The following is a 17781-nucleotide window of genomic DNA, read 5'->3' as shown; positions in this document are numbered from 1 at the left end:
CCAGGAGTTTCAGGGCATCTCTATTATGCACTTTGTATGTTCCTCCACAAAAATTACTAAAGGAACACAGACTGTGTATACTATGTACAATAAAGTATATTGCACTATTTTCATCCATTGTCTACTTGCATCAGATGGCAAGAGCCAGATAATTTCAAAAAAGCAGTCAATCCACTTTATGACTGTCTGTGTTTTCTTTCATTTGATAGGACTGTTAGATCTGTCTCCAAATCTATAACTGGAATGTGACTATCTTCTTTCTCATCATTCAATCTTCAGAGCCATATATCATCAAAGGAAAAAAAACCATTGATAACAAAGATTAAAAAATAAAAAGGCCAAGCAATGTCATTCAAATATTAGTATTCTTCACGATTGCCATAGTCTTTTTTCCTACCATCTTTATGAGTCCAAGAAAACTAAACAGTGTTATCACCTTCACTTCTCTGCCATCAAGTGTATGGTCACTATAAGCATACTGGTTGACGTTACCCTTGTTTTCTTAATGTTCAATACCAATCAACATTATTTTTTCATTTATCCCATATGAAGGTAGATTGAGCAAAAGAAATAAACCAGTTCTATTAATAGAGGAGAAATTTCTGAAATAAGAAAAGGTTGACCGAAATAACGTAAGATTTATGAAAGATCCTGTTAGTTTTAGAACTACAGGTAAGTTCTCGGACTTGCGACTACAATTTAGTCCAAAATTTCTGTTGCTAACTCAGATATTTGTCAAGGGAATTCTGCCCCATTTTATGAAGTTTCTTATTCTACCATATAAAACTTATTTTAATAAGCCAAGATTGTTGCAAAAATACCTAAATTTGAAATTATTGCAATAGTCCTCGGAAAGGGGCGGCATACAAATCTAATAAATTATTATTATTATTATTATTATTATTATTATTATTATTATTATTATTTAGGGAAACTAGCTTAGCTCAGTGAGGGACTTCTGCTGGAATGAAGAAGAAGAAGGAGGGACAAAATGAAATGTGAATGAAAACATAATTTTTATGTATTTAAAATAATTAAATTGAATTGTTAAATTGTCCCAAGGTGAATTGTCCCACGGCACGTTAGCCATGGTCAGATGGCCACAGAGACTTGGCTATGGTGAATTGTCCCATTCTGAACAAATTACGCTATGACCAACAGTAGCTTTTCGTATAAATGACTTATTCCTGGTCAAAATTCTATTATCAGTTACAATATAAACACAATACAATATCAGTATTGACGCAGCTTTAGTCTGACAAAGTATGGGGCTTGGCTCATACTTTTTGAAGCTCATGGATATGGCTCATGCATATTTGAAGATCCAGGCCAAATAAACCTGCCTTAACATTTATTCATTTAAAGCTAGAGACATGCCGTTGGCCAAGTAAAATAAAAATAGACACTTGTTCCAGTCATCAACCTTTCCATAATGTGTACTACTTGTGCAATACCTTTAATCCATATGGTTGTCCATGACTCTTTAGGAGAACTGTTCTATTTTTGGCTGTCCTTTTGTCTATCTTCTGTACTATCCTTGTTTGCAAGTCAGACCAAAAGATGTAGTCTTCAAACACACTCACTGAGAAAGGACTATGTATCTCATTCATCTGAAATATCTAAGGGAAAAAATATTGTTAAGAGATGCATCACAGCTCAGGGACTGAGATTTTATTTTCAGACACACTAAAAGATCTGGAAGTTGGACACATTCCCCTAGTTTCGAAGAAGTGTGGCATACAAATTTAATAAATTATTATTATTATTATTATTATTATTATTATTATTAATATTATTTATTATTTATTTATTTCTGCTACCCAGAAAAGAACAAGATGATGACATTATCAGAATTGACACTTTCCTTTAAAACAGGGGTGTCAAATTCAAGGCCCGGGGGCCGGATGTGGCCAACAGGATACTTAGATCTGGTCTGTGGGGCTACCCTGGAAACAGTGAAGGATCAGTCCTCGGTGCTTCTGCCAATGAAAATAGGCTCCCAAGCTCCGGTTTGGGCTGCCACGGCCTTCTGCAACCTTTTGCCAGTGAAAACAGGGCTCCGTTGCAAGAGGCCATGACCACCGTCTGCCGCACGAATCCCAGCGACCAGTTAGGTCCCACAGAGTTGGCCTTCTCCGGGTCCCCTCGACTAAACAATGCCATTTGGCGGGACCCAGGGGAAGAGCCTTCTCTGTGGCGGCCCTGACCCTCTGGAACCAACTCTCCCCAGAGATCAGAGTTGCCTCCACCCTCCTTGCCTTTCGTAAGCTCCTTAAAACCCACCTCTGTCGTCAGGCATGGGGGAACTGAGATATTTCCTCCCCCTAGGCTTATAAAATTTATGCATGGTATGTCTGTTTGTATGATTGGTTTCTCAAATAAGGGTTTAAAAAAAAAATTAACTTAAATATTAGATTTGTACATATTGTTTTATTATTGTTGTTAGCCGCCCCGAGTCTATGGAGAGGGGCGGCATACAAATCTAATGAATGAATGAATGAATGAATGAATGAATGACAGCTGAAAACGGAACTCAGGAGCCTGTTTTTGCTGGCAGAGTGCTTGGGCCATCACAGGAGTGACATTGAGCTGGCCACACCCATCCTGGCCTCTCCCACCCCGCCCCGAGGTCAAATACAGCCCCGATACGGCCCTCAATGAAATTGAGTTTGACACCTCTGGTTTAAAACAAAGAACTCAAATAAATTCTTGCCTGCTTCCATAAACGTTATGTACATATAGTTGGCAATACCTTCATATCGCTACCATCCAAAGAGGCTGAGCCAATGGAGTGAAACTTGTCATCAGACCAGAAAATTCTCCAGCTCAAGAAATCAATGGCTAGGCTTGTGGGCCAACCAAGTCCATTATCAATTATCACTTCTTTATTACTTCCCTCCATCCCTGCTTTCTTGATTATGGATTCAACGCCTATTTCACACCAGTACATAAATCTAGGAAAGAGAGGATAATGTGACATATATTTTTAGAATGGAATTCAACTACTATGGCTTACAATGCTTTCGAGAAGAGTTATTGACCACCAAGTTAGATGGCCTTCATTGTACATTTTATTTAGGGTACCAGACAAGAAGACCCACTAGTATTTCAGATGATTTCAATCTAGGGAAACATTAGTATCAGAATTCTTTTGATTAATGTCTCTTCATATAAATCCTACATTCTTTGGAATTTAAAGTTAGATCACCACTCTCTTTTTATCCAATCATGAATCAGATCTACAGTTTCAGCACAATCGTGGCATCATATACCGTGGCTCCCATTAAGCATGGAGCTTGGGGGAGTGTAGACTACTCTGTTAAAGCTTAATACATCTGGGGTCTAAGCCTAACCCTTCAAATGGGCCATTGCATTTGCCTTTAAATAGTATTAGAGCCAAACTAAATAAAAACATTGTTTATTATTTTGCATCTACATCATTTAAAATTTTTGGTAATCTGAGACAAGTTTTCATTTTGAGATTCTATTCCATTCCCAAGCTAAGGGTCATTTCTATCCCATGTGCATATTATACTCCATGTGTTTGTGTGTGTGCACATGTGTATTTCTGCAGCTAAGAGTAAGCAAGGTGACTAACAAAATTAAGGCAAAATTGAAGAGCTTCAAGTAGTGCAACATGGTATTATAGACTCTAATTTAGTCCTCTTACCAATAAAGGAGAAGAGCAAGAAGCTATCTTAATAAAAAATAATGATGATTCAATAAAAAGTCCCAAGAAAGATATTAAAATGTTGTTAAAATTTAAACTTTAAAACATGAAACAATACTAAACCAGACTGCAGAGCAGGGTCAATACATATTAAATTGGCTTGTAGGTTTAAAAGGCTCACTGCAACCTTTATTCAAAGGGAGGGAATGCTGCAACCTTGTGCTAAAAAATACCCTCTTCAGATCAAGCTAATATCCAGCCATTTTGAACCATCTTAAAAATGCATCTTTTCTAGCTCTTAACTAGATAAACAGGAAGGTATGAGGAAAGGCACACTATCAGGCGCTCTGGCTTAGCCACACAGTGCTTCATATGACAAGTTCCAGGGACTCTGCCTGATAGCATACTGGTAGCCAGTGTGTGTCTTCAAAATAGTGTGTTATGCTTGCTAGTCCTATGTGGCAGCCTCTTCCAATCTGTAACAGCATCTTGCTCTCTGGTGAAGCTCAATTCAGGGATGCCTTGTATACATAGCTCTGTCCTACCCTAGCTCAGTGTTTCCCAACCTTGGCCACTTGAAGATATTTGGACTTCAACTCCCAGAATTCCCCAGCCAGCATTCGCTGGCTGGGGACTTCTGGGAGTTGAAGTCCAGATATCTTCAAGTGGCCAAGGTTGAGAAACACTGCCATAGCTAGTAAATTAGGTGAATCTGAAAAAAGACATAGGGAAAGTTCAAGTCATGCATCTACTCCTTCAGAAGGCTGCAGCCAGTCCCAGGTAGACAATTCCACGTTGTCCACAAAACAATCCTTCGGGATTCAACTTCAGCTGAGTATTTCTCACCTATCCCATCACATTCAAGTGTGGAGAAGCTTCACTTGACTCTGATGTCAAGGGAATGTAAACTGGGCATCATAAGCCTAATGATGAAACCGTTACAGACACTGAATAATCCCAGGAAAAGAGTGGAATCTCCTTATTAAATGAACTGCCAGTATATGTTCATCCAGTGCTTTTATGGGGCACGGCCTAACCTCACCAAGTTCATAAGAGGTCAGTAAGGGGCGTACATAAGTGCACCAGAGTGCCTACTGTCCCCTGCCCTATTGTCTCTCCTGTATCTCATATATCTTCTCTTCTATACCTATATCTTTTCCTGCTATTCTCTCATAGTTATATTTCACTCCTTTATTTTCTCCTCTATTCCCCCTTTAATACATTCTACCTGATTATATCCTCTCTAACCCTCATTGTGTATTATTGTGTACTGGACAAAACAAACAACTGTTACACAGCAGGCCAAATAAATTTGATGATCAGAATATCAAAAGCTGCGAACAATCTTGCCTTTGGTTTTTAAAATTTTGTGTCTACTGTGGTTAATATTTGAATATTTATCACTTTCATGGTTAATTGCCCAGGATCACTTTGTAAAGTGAGTTGGGCAGCATATAAATTTAATAAATAATAAATAAATCAAGCAGAATCAATAGAACTGTACTCCTAGTTTCTTCTCTCTAAAAATATCCATTTGCCTTATCAATTACGATTCAATCGTATACCGTAACTGGACAGACCTGACCACATATCAACATGAGCTCAGACAGTGTTTTCAAGTCATCCCCCACTGAAATATCTTCTCTAAAAAGACAACATTAGCGACTCAATGGACTCATCTATCCATCTTGTTTCTGAGATCTATTCCTAATTCTTTTGAACCATTCCAACAAGCCCAAGCAAAATAGAAAAGGCTTACCTATCCAGTGGGTGGAGAACTAATGACTGTGGTTGCTCCAGATCCTCAAGAACCACTGTATAGACAGGATTTCCCTTCCAAGTGGTATTCAACTATGTAGCCAAGATCTGTCCTGAGATACCATCAGTCCAGTAAAGGTTCCTTCCTAACCAGTCCACTGCTATACTGTCAGATTTGATGCCTGCAATCCAATGTTTGAAATGATAGAAATGAACTGTCTATTGTTAAGATTTACAAACATGTGAATGGGAAATATCAGCCAACATCTCCTATGAAGTCAGTAATTGAAAAGCAAAATTTTATTACAAATTGTTTTTTTAAATAGCCATATAAGGGAAAAGACATCCTGTTCAGAGGGTTTTGTGCAGAATATCTCTGGTTTAAGGCTGAACAGTTACGACTGTTATTGGTAAATTGTTCAGTGTTAATTGTGCTTGAAATCCATCTTCTTAGACAATCCTCAAAAATACTCATAGTTGACCAATAGACACAAAAGGATGCTTTTTTAGGGGTCAGTTCTGCTGTTACTGTCTCTCTCTTAGTGTACACTGGAAGAATCTTTACATTTATAGACTAGAAGCTCATAGAAGCTCAAACTCATTACCGGACTCAATAGTGTCAACCCCTAACCCCCAACATTTCTCCCTTAGACTATCCACGATTGACCTCTCCAGGTTCCTAAGAGGTCAGTAAGGGAAGTAAATAAGTGCACCAGTGTGCCTTTCGTCCCCTGTCCAATTGTCTCTCCTTATCCCATATATCATATATCTTTTCTCCCTTTCATATATCTTCTCCTCTATTTTCATATCTTTTCTTTATATATAATACTTCATGTCTATTCGCCTCAATATGTATTGTGTATTGGACAAAATAAATAAAAATAAATAAATAAGCTGCAGATTTCAACCATCATCAACTCTACAGCAAGGGATTGTTGGCCTTCTGAGCAATTGTCCCAAGTGACACATATTATTCCTATGCCATTCATGAGGGACTTTAGTAGGATAACATCATCTGTCATATGGGACTTTGTCAACTTGTCTGTTTTCTTCCTGGAGGAACTTGATGAAATCTTTCCTTCAGTCTGTCATCTAAAACTTGCAGGCAGGATTAGGTGTGTGAATCCACCTGGTATTGCTGTTTCTTAAAATTATTTTGTTAAAAGTATCAGTTTAGAAATATGAGCACTCAATTTTTCCTTAGCTTTTTTTCTGTTTAAGTGTAAGTGGATTTGACTTTCACCTTGTCTCGGGTGAACCTGTGAAGCTTCCTAAGCATGTGAGAGTGTGAGTCAGCTTCAACAGTCAAATAGGAGTTCTACCAATAGTTTATTTGACTTGCCAAAGTTACGATTAGTTTTGTCCTAAGCCACTAACTTATTAAAAACTGTCTAAACAACTGAAAATATATCAAGACCCACCTTTTATTAGAATTCCCTTTTCCTTGGTTTGCATATCAATCCAATTAATACTGTCTGCATTGAGATTCATCCAAAAGACAGTCTCGGATACGAAATCGTAGTCAATGGAAAAGATAATGAAGTCATGATCGACTCTCATGACAACATCCTCTTTCATGGTCCTTATTCCGAATACAATTAAGTCAAACTGAACTGCAACTAGCAGTAATGGCTCGGAACCTATGGCAAAGACAAAACTAGTTAATTTTAATATAAATTGCAATCACGTCATGTTTGAAGTTATGTTATTGGATGTTTGTGTATCACTTGACATGTACGTGTAATTATCCCCATTTCCTTATGCTCCCAAATAAAAAGGAATACACAACTCTATACTGTGTCACTTCACCCAGAGAGAGAATGTGTCCAAGTCTTCTTTCTAGGATTTGCGTTCGTGAGTGATCCCACACGGCTGGGTTGCTCTTAGCCCCTTTGAAGACATTGTCTTCATCAGGGACTTTGACAGCATCTACATTTATCTACATTTATTATCTACATTTATCTATGTAACAGCTTTCATATCTCTCAATACATCCCTCCAGCTTAATAGTGTGAAGCCAGAGGGACTTATTTCAAGACTTCTTACCCAGAAGGCAAAGTTTTCTATGTTACATATTTGACTTCACACAAAAAATTACGCATTAAACCCTAAATTTGAATCCTAAAGAGAATCAATGGAAAGCCAATCAGTGGACAGGAATAAACCTACCTATTACTTTACATGTGTGGTTATCGGGCTCCAGTTGATATCCAGGGTGGCATGTGCAGGAGTAACCGCCTTCTGTATTGACACAGGTCTGGCTACATTTATCAACTGCCAACTCTTTGCATTCATTGATGTCTTTGCAAGAGCGCCCATCATTTCTTAAGATGAACCCCTCATTGCAAGCACATTGCTGAAAATTAGAAAACAGGCGTTATTACCTATGTAAAGTTTCACTATTTCTCCTTCTCCTTACTCTGCCCTCCAAGGGTTGCTTCTGGAAACACAGAGTCCAAATACAAATTGAGATTTAATTTGCGCTTAAGTAATAACAACTATTTCTCCTTCTCCTCACTCTGCCCTCCAGGGTTGATTCTCTGGAAACACAGAGTCCAAATACAAATTGAGATTTAATTTGCAAGTATGCGCTTAAGTAATACATTTGAAGGCATTGGGGTTCCCCCCCAAAAAAATTATGTTTCACTAAAGAATTTTTTTTACAAAGTAAAACAATTCACATTTAAAGAAAAAGAAAAGGGGAAAGTGATAACAGAAAATGAAAGAAAAATCAAGAAAGAAAAAAACCCAAAGATATAAAGAGATGGTTTCCGGTTTTCTTTTAAAACACTTGCATTTAGTCTTATTCTCTTGCTCTAAGGAAGGGGGTGTCCAACCTTGGCAACTTCAAGAGCTATTTGTTGGTGGAATTCTGGGAGTTGAAGTCCACAGGTTTTAAAGTTGCCAAGGTTGGATACCCCTGCTGTTCAGAGGTGGGTTCCTACCGGTTCTAATTGGTACTTTAACTTAGTGATGATGTCACAGAACCAGTTCTGTTGGTGTCTCCTTGGGTGCCACCATCTTGAATTTTGTTTCTGCACATGCGCAGCAGCTATTTTTTTTTATTGCTGAGGGCGCACGCGTACGGTACAACCCTGAGCGAATTGGCAGCAAAAGGATCCAGAACCCACCCCTGCTGCTGTTAGATTACACTTTCAATCTGCTTCCATTGCTTGATGACTTTTTATGATTTAATAGTAATCATCTCACCAGGATTATCTATCAGCAAGTTCTAATCAAATTATGATTAGGTCATGAACAAGATAATTTAACTCCTGAAGCCTTTCTGGTCTCTTTTTCTACTGCCTCAGATTTTTCCAACCATCTGAGACTTCAACAACTCTTGCCTTTGTACTTCTTGTTCAAAATATTTTATAGTTGGAGTTTAATTACCAACAGTTTCAATGAACAGTCTTATTTTCTTTTATCTAGTTTTATATTAATGGTTCTCACAATGCAGGTTATTCTCAGACATGGGAACCAGAACCAGAGTTTGAAAGTATTACTTCTTTATTCAGCCAATCAAACAATAATGCAGCTTTTACATTACAACTGGGGAAACTATTGCTTTGATTATATATATCTTTGTTGCCAGCAAGATGCCTCTGCATTTTAATACTGTCATAACCCTCTCCCCAAATACTGTATTTTTCAGAGTATAAGGCGTACCCTTTCCCCGCCTAAAAGAGGCTGAAAATTTGGGTGCATATTATACTCCAAATGTAGCTTTTTGAAGCTTTTCCCCCCCACCCCTAATGAGTTACTAACAATCTTCTTGGCTTGCAGGATTTTTTTCATTCCTACTCTCTCCAAAAAAGTTTTTATTCCAGCCCTAGGTTTTTGTAGGTTTGTTTTCATTGCTACTCCCTCCGAAGATTATTTTTTTCAGCCCTAACCAGGGGATAAAATAATGAGTTGAGGCTGACCAGACTAAGGATGCTAGCCAGATGAATACCTGGTAGGTGGGTTCCCCCCCCCCTATTTTCCTCTCTCAAAACTTAAGCTGTGTCTTATACGCCAGTGCATTTTATACGACATTTCCCATTTTTTCATGGTTACAATCACTATCCTTTTGCTATAATAGTAGCAACAAGTCCATATTGTATTATTATTCGAGAATGGCTATCTATTTTTCCTATTTTGAAAGAATTTTAGCATAAAGCTTAGGACAGTGATGGTGAACCTTTGACAGGTAGCACACGGAGCCATATCTGCTGGCACACGAGCCGTTGCCCTAGCTCAGCTCCAAAGTACATGTGTGTGCTGGCCAGCTGATTTTTGGCTCACCCAGAGGCTCTCGGAGGGCATTTTTGGCTTCCAGAGAGCTTCCAGGGAGAATGGAGGAGGGCGTTTTTACCTTCCTCTGGCTCCAGAGAAACCTTTGGAGCCTGGGGAGGGCAAAACATGAGCCTACTGGGCCCACCAGAAGTTGGGAAATGGGCTATTTCTGGCCTCCAGAGGGCCTCCGGGGAACAGGGGAAGCTGTTTTTGCCCTCCACAGGCATTGAATTATGGGTGTGGGCACTCATGCATGCACAATAGTGCACGCCCACACTATTTTGGCACCCGAGGAAAAAAAGGTTCGCCATCACTGGCCTAGGAGGAAGCAAATCTCCTTAACCCATTTTTTTCCTTCTACAATTCAATTCAATTCAATTTATTAGATTTGTATGCCGCCCCTCTCCGAAGACTTGGGGCGGCTCACAACAGTAATAAAAACAGTATAATAATGGAACAAATCTAATAATAAAATATATAAAAACCTCAACAATTAAAAACCATACAGCACATACACATCAAACATGAAATATAATAAGCCTGGGGGAGATGTCTTAGTTCCCCCATTCCTGGCGATATAGGTGGGTCTTAAGTAACTTGCGAAAGACAAGGAGGGTGGGGGCAGTTCTAATCTCAGGGGGGAGCTGGTTCCAGAGGGCCGGGGCCGCCACAGAGAAGGCTCTTCCCCTGGGGCCCGCCAAACGACATTTTTAGTTGACGGGACCCGAGAAGGCCAACTCTTCAGTTCTTATGTTATCCATTTTTAAGCATCATCCTAAGCATCATCAACATTCTAATGCTGGTCTTCACTTACAGGCCCATGAGGAGACTTGTAACAAATGTGAGCACACAGTTTTTGACATGGCACTGCACAATGGTTGCCTTCATCCATTCCATCTTGGCAGTCGGGTTTCCCATTGCAGACCAAAGTGTAATTGACATAGGTATCACCACACTGAAACTCATAGCTATGGCAGCTCCTGGGCTTACCTGGAAAAGCAAAGAGGACTTCAAGATTCTAGTTTTAGCACAATTATATATAAAATAACCATTGAAATCTAATGAAGCATGAGCCAAATTCAATACGACTTTCCCTTTGATTGATTTGGAATGGGTATGGGGAGAATAATACAAGTCAACAAAGAATTTTGAACTTTGTTGTTTTAGATGTTGATAGAAGCGAGAATGCTCCATGCATAAAAATAGAAAGATATCCTAACTGGAAGAAATGGAAGAAGAATGGCTGGAAACTGATGGAATTAGCAGAGATGGTCAAAACCCTGTAATGTAATATACAACACGTATAAAATTGTAAATAGAAATAAGAATCTTTAAGTTAAAAACAATAGCCTTAGATATGAAAAATATATAATACGACAAGGTGTATTACTGAAATTATATTTGGGGGAGGGTGTTTATGTGAAAAAATTCAATAAAATGTACTTTGAAAACCCCCCAAAAATTTTGACTTTGGGATTTGCTGATTAGACAAGTATGCTCTAGAAAAGGCTAGTCCATATTAAGTATGCAAAAGTAGAAATTTGAGGCTGCAATGTTATATTTTATTCTAGTATGCAGAAAAGAGAAGTTGTCAGTAGCTGTTCCCTTTCCTCTTTAACCTACACTTCTCTCTCTCTTCCCCTTCCCTCTTTGCCCATTGTTTCCATTTCCATTTTTATTTTATACTTTGATAAGTTTAATAAAGTTGTATTTTTTTAAAAAAAGGAGAACATGAGTGCAACAATCTGGCAAGCACAAATGGAAATAAATGGCAACAGCGCATGGTGAGAATGAGGTGCCCCACAATATCCTTAAATTTCAACTCCATAGGACATTAAACTAAAAACATTTAAAGACTAACATAGAACTGCTGTCATTGTAACTTGGCTCTTGTTTTGCAGCACTTCTCTCTGTTAAGCTAATGTCTCCTAAGAAAGACAGATCCCTCCCACCACTTCAAAAAACAAGACTATTGCACCAGCTACCAAGATGGAGAAAGTTTACATACATCCAATCTCATCAGTCCCGTCTCTGCAGTCAAATCAAATCAATCAAATCAAATCAAATCAAATCAATAAATAAATGTACTTGTTACTAAGGAAAATTCAAATAGAAGCCACTTTGCTGTGCCAGCCTATTAAACAGCTGTAAGAACATTTCATTTGGGAAAATTATTTTGCAATAGTAGTGGGTTCTATTTACCTCTGCTACCAGTTCAGAAACGGGAGCGCAGGGGTAACACTTCTGCGCATTTGCAGAGTGTTTTTTGACGACATTTTGGAGGGTGGGCAGAGCCTCTCACCACTACTACTGGTTTGCCATACTGGGCCCAACCGGTAGCAACCCCTCACTGGTTTGCAGCTACCATTCTCTTTATTATCCAATTGAAAGTAATACCTGTGTAACATCTGTCTGGCCATCCAATAACATGAATGCTGACTCCTTTAATGGAATGCAGGTCTTTCCATCACTTGATAGTACAGATTCAGGCGGGCAATGGCAGCTTCCTTTTTTGCTGGGGCTTAAGAGGCACATATACGAACATCCAACTTCTACACATGGGTTAGGGGCTGGTGCCTGCAGAACTTCATGCATCACCTGAAAGCCAAAATTTCAAGAGTATGAAAATGTTACACCAGGAGTTTCAGGGCATCTCTATTATGCACTTTGTATGTTCCTCCACAAAAATTACTAAAGGAACACAGACTGTGTATACTATGTACAATAAAGTATATTGCACTATTTTCATCCATTGTCTACTTGCATCAGATGGCAAGAGCCAGATAATTTCAAAAAAGCAGTCAATCCACTTTATGACTGTCTGTGTTTTCTTTCATTTGATAGGACTGTTAGATCTGTCTCCAAATCTATAACTGGAATGTGACTATCTTCTTTCTCATCATTCAATCTTCAGAGCCATATATCATCAAAGGAAAAAAAACCATTGATAACAAAGATTAAAAAATAAAAAGGCCAAGCAATGTCATTCAAATATTAGTATTCTTCACGATTGCCACAGTCTTTTTTCCTACCATCTTTATGAGTCCAAGAAAACTAAACAGTGTTATCACCTTCACTTCTCTGCCATCAAGTGTATGGTCACTATAAGCATACTGGTTGACGTTACCCTTGTTTTCTTAATGTTCAATACCAATCAACATTATTTTTTCATTTATCCCATATGAAGGTAGATTGAGCAAAAGAAATAAACCAGTTCTATTAATAGAGGAGAAATTTCTGAAATAAGAAAAGGTTGACCGAAATAACGTAAGATTTATGAAAGATCCTGTTAGTTTTAGAACTACAGGTAAGTTCTCGGACTTGCGACTACAATTTAGTCCAAAATTTCTGTTGCTAACTCAGATATTTGTCAAGGGAATTCTGCCCCATTTTATGAAGTTTCTTATTCTACCATATAAAACTTATTTTAATAAGCCAAGATTGTTGCAAAAATACCTAAATTTGAAATTATTGTAATAGTCCTCGGAAAGGGGCGGCATACAAATCTAATAAATTATTATTATTATTATTATTATTATTATTATTATTATTATTATTATTATTATTTAGGGAAACTAGCTTAGCTCAGTGAGGGACTTCTGCTGGAATGAAGAAGAAGAAGGAGGGACAAAATGAAATGTGAATGAAAACATAATTTTTATGTATTTAAAATAATTAAATTGAATTGTTAAATTGTCCCGAGGTGAATTGTCCCACGGCACGTTAGCCATGGTCAGATGGCCACAGAGACTTGGCTATGGTGAATTGTCCCATTCTGAACAAATTACGCTATGACCAACAGTAGCTTTTCGTATAAATGACTTATTCCTGGTCAAAATTCTATTATCAGTTACAATATAAACACAATACAATATCAGTATTGACGCAGCTTTAGTCTGACAAAGTATGGGGCTTGGCTCATACTTTTTGAAGCTCATGGATATGGCTCATGCATATTTGAAGATCCAGGCCAAATAAACCTGCCTTAACATTTATTCATTTAAAGCTAGAGACATGCCGTTGGCAAAGTAAAATAAAAGTAGGCACTTGTTCCAGTCATCAACCTTTCCATAATGTGTACTACTTGTGCAATACCTTTAATCCATATGGTTGTCCATGACTCTTTAGGAGAACTGTTCTATTTTTGGCTGTCCTTTTGTCTATCTTCTGTACTATCCTTGTTTGCATGTCAGACCAAAAGATGTAGTCTTCAAACACACTTACTGAGAAAGGACTATGTATCTCATTCATCTGAAATATCTAAGGGAAAAAATATTGTTAAGAGATGCATCACAGCTCAGGGACTGAGATTTTATTTTCAGACACACTAAAAGATCTGGAAGTTGGACACATTCCCCTAGTTTCGAAGAAGTGTGGCATACAAATCTAATAAATTATTATTATTATTATTATTATTATTATTATTATTATTATTTATTTATTTATTTATTTATTTATTTATTTCTGCTACCCAGAAAAGAACAAGATGATGACATTATCAGAATTGACACTTTCCTTTAAAACAGGGGTGTCAAATTCAAGGCCCAGGGGCCGGATGTGGCCAACAGGATACTTAGATCTGGTCTGTGGGGCTACCCTGGAAACAGTGAAGGATCAGTCCTCGGTGCTTCTGCCAATGAAAATAGGCTCCCAAGCTCCGGTTTGGGCTGCCACGGCCTTCTGCAACCTTTTGCCAGTGAAAACAGGGCTCCGTTGCAAGAGGCCATGACCACCGTCTGCCGCACGAATCCCAGCGACCAGTTAGGTCCCACAGAGTTGGCCTTCTCCGGGTCCCCTCGACTAAACAATGCCATTTGGCGGGACCCAGGGGAAGAGCCTTCTCTGTGGCGGCCCTGACCCTCTGGAACCAACTCTCCCCAGAGATCAGAGTTGCCTCCACCCTCCTTGCCTTTCGTAAGCTCCTTAAAACCCACCTCTGTCGTCAGGCATGGGGGAACTGAGATATTTCCTCCCCCTAGGCTTATAAAATTTATGCATGGTATGTCTGTTTGTATGATTGGTTTCTCAAATAAGGGTTTTTAAAAAAAATTAACTTAAATATTAGATTTGTACATATTGTTTTATTATTGTTGTTAGCCGCCCCGAGTCTATGGAGAGGGGCGGCATACAAATCTAATGAATGAATGAATGAATGAATGAATGAATGAATGAATGAATGACAGCTGAAAACGGAACTCAGGAGCCTGTTTTTGCTGGCAGAGTGCTTGGGCCATCACAGGAGTGACATTGAGCTGGCCACACCCATCCTGGCCTCTCCCACCCCGCCCCGAGGTCAAATACAGCCCCGATACGGCCCTCAATGAAATTGAGTTTGACACCTCTGGTTTAAAACAAAGAACTCAAATAAATTCTTGCCTGCTTCCATAAACGTTATGTACATATAGTTGGCAATACCTTCATATCGCTACCATCCAAAGAGGCTGAGCCAATGGAGTGAAACTTGTCATCAGACCAGAAAATTCTCCAGCTCAAGAAATCAATGGCTAGGCTTGTGGGCCAACCAAGTCCATTATCAATTATCACTTCTTTATTACTTCCCTCCATCCCTGCTTTCTTGATTATGGATTCAACGCCTATTTCACACCAGTACATAAATCTAGGAAAGAGAGGATAATGTGACATATATTTTTAGAATGGAATTCAACTACTATGGCTTACAATGCTTTCGAGAAGAGTTATTGACCACCAAGTTAGATGGCCTTCATTGTACATTTTATTTAGGGTACCAGACAAGAAGACCCACTAGTATTTCAGATGATTTCAATCTAGGGAAACATTAGTATCAGAATTCTTTTGATTAATGTCTCTTCATATAAATCCTACATTCTTTGGAATTTAAAGTTAGATTACCACTCTCTTTTTATCCAATCATGAATCAGATCTACAGTTTCAGCACAATCGTGGCATCATATACCGTGGCTCCCATTAAGCATGGAGCTTGGGGGAGTGTAGACTACTCTGTTAAAGCTTAATACATCTGGGGTCTAAGCCTAACCCTTCAAATGGGCCATTGCATTTGCCTTTAAATAGTATTAGAGCCAAACTAAATAAAAACATTGTTTATTATTTTGCATCTACATCATTTAAAATTTTTGGTAATCTGAGACAAGTTTTCATTTTGAGATTCTATTCCATTCCCAAGCTAAGGGTCATTTCTATCCCATGTGCATATTATACTCCATGTGTTTGTGTGTGTGCACATGTGTATTTCTGCAGCTAAGAGTAAGCAAGGTGACTAACAAAATTAAGGCAAAATTGAAGAGCTTCAAGTAGTGCAACATGGTATTATAGACTCTAATTTAGTCCTCTTACCAATAAAGGAGAAGAGCAAGAAGCTATCTTAATAAAAAATAATGATGATTCAATAAAAAGTCCCAAGAAAGATATTAAAATGTTGTTAAAATTTAAACTTTAAAACATGAAACAATACTAAACCAGACTGCAGAGCAGGGTCAATACATATTAAATTGGCTTGTAGGTTTAAAAGGCTCACTGCAACCTTTATTCAAAGGGAGGGAATGCTGCAACCTTGTGCTAAAAAATACCCTCTTCAGATCAAGCTAATATCCAGCCATTTTGAACCATCTTAAAAATGCATCTTTTCTAGCTCTTAACTAGATAAACAGGAAGGTATGAGAAAAGGCACACTATCAGGCGCTCTGGCTTAGCCACACAGTGCTTCATATGACAAGTTCCAGGGACTCTGCCTGATAGCATACTGGTAGCCAGTGTGTGTCTTCAAAATAGTGTGTTATGCTTGCTAATCCTATGTGGCAGCCTCTTCCAATCTGTAACAGCATCTTGCTCTCTGGTGAAGCTCAATTCAGGGTTGCCTTGTATACATAGCTCTGTCCTACCCTAGCTCAGTGTTTCCCAACCTTGGCCACTTGAAGATATTTGGACTTCAACTCCCAGAATTCCCCAGCCAGCATTCGCTGGCTGGGGACTTCTGGGAGTTGAAGTCCAGATATCTTCAAGTGGCCAAGGTTGAGAAACACTGCCATAGCTAGTAAATTAGGTGAATCTGAAAAAAGACATAGGGAAAGTTCAAGTCATGCATCTACTCCTTCAGAAGGCTGCAGCCAGTCCCAGGTAGACAATTCCACGTTGTCCACAAAACAATCCTTCGGGATTCAACTTCAGCTGAGTATTTCTCATCTATCCCATCACATTCAAGTGTGGAGAAGCTTCACTTGACTCTGATGTCAAGGGAATGTAAACTGGGCATCATAAGCCTAATGATGAAACCGTTACAGACACTGAATAATCCCAGGAAAAGAGTGGAATCTCCTTATTAAATGAACTGCCAGTATATGTTCATCCAGTGCTTTTATGGGGCACGGCCTAACCTCACCAAGTTCATAAGAGGTCAGTAAGGGGCGTACATAAGTGCACCAGAGTGCCTACTGTCCCCTGCCCTATTGTCTCTCCTGTATCTCATATATCTTCTCTTCTATACCTATATCTTTTCCTGCTATTCTCTCATAGTTATATTTCACTCCTTTATTTTCTCCTCTATTCCCCCCTTAATACATTCTACCTGATTATATCCTCTCTAACCCTCATTGTGTATTATTGTTTACTGGACAAAACAAACAACTGTTACACAGCAGGCCAAATAAATTTGATGATCAGAATATCAAAAGCTGCGAACAATCTTGCCTTTGGTTTTTAAAATTTTGTGTCTACTGTGGTTAATATTTGAATATTTATCACTTTCATGGTTAATTGCCCAGGATCACTTTGTAAAGTGAGTTGGGCAGCATATAAATTTAATAAATAATAAATAAATCAAGCAGAATCAATAGAACTGTACTCCTAGTTTCTTCTCTCTAAAAATATCCATTTGCCTTATCAATTACGATTCAATCGTATACCGTAACTGGACAGACCTGACCACATATCAACATGAGCTCAGACAGTGTTTTCAAGTCATCCCCCACTGAAATATCTTCTCTAAAAAGACAACATTAGCGACTCAATGGACTCATCTATCCATCTTGTTTCTGAGATCTATTCCTAATTCTTTTGAACCATTCCAACAAGCCCAAGCA

At 38.5% G+C, this 17781-nt stretch overlaps 1 protein-coding gene across 2 annotated transcripts in view; it reads right to left on the bottom strand.

Annotated features, from left to right (window-relative positions):
• The window catches only part of LOC139162114 (LDL receptor repeat-containing protein egg-1-like), a 50794-nt gene that overhangs the window by 19476 nt on the left and 13537 nt on the right, over positions 1-17781 (bottom strand). Inside the window, exons 6-14 of one of the 2 annotated variants that reach the window (XM_070742151.1) lie at positions 15122-15323; positions 13802-13966; positions 12104-12304; positions 10521-10696; positions 7598-7784; positions 6850-7068; positions 5430-5610; positions 2753-2954; positions 1455-1619 (exon numbers count right to left, since the gene is read on the bottom strand). The gene's annotated coding sequence lies outside the window, so the exon portion shown is untranslated. Of the gene's footprint in view, positions 1-1454; positions 1620-2752; positions 2955-5429; positions 5611-6849; positions 7089-7597; positions 7785-10520; positions 10697-12103; positions 12305-13801; positions 13967-15121; positions 15324-17781 lie in introns of those variants that run through there. The other variant, XM_070742152.1, reaches the window with a different exon arrangement.

Source organism: Erythrolamprus reginae, chromosome 2 (assembly GCF_031021105.1).
Source record: "Erythrolamprus reginae isolate rEryReg1 chromosome 2, rEryReg1.hap1, whole genome shotgun sequence".
Lineage (NCBI taxonomy): Eukaryota > Metazoa > Chordata > Lepidosauria > Squamata > Dipsadidae > Erythrolamprus > Erythrolamprus reginae.
The sequence above is the reverse complement of the archived record's forward strand: the minus strand, read 5'-3'. Positions and strand labels throughout refer to the sequence as shown.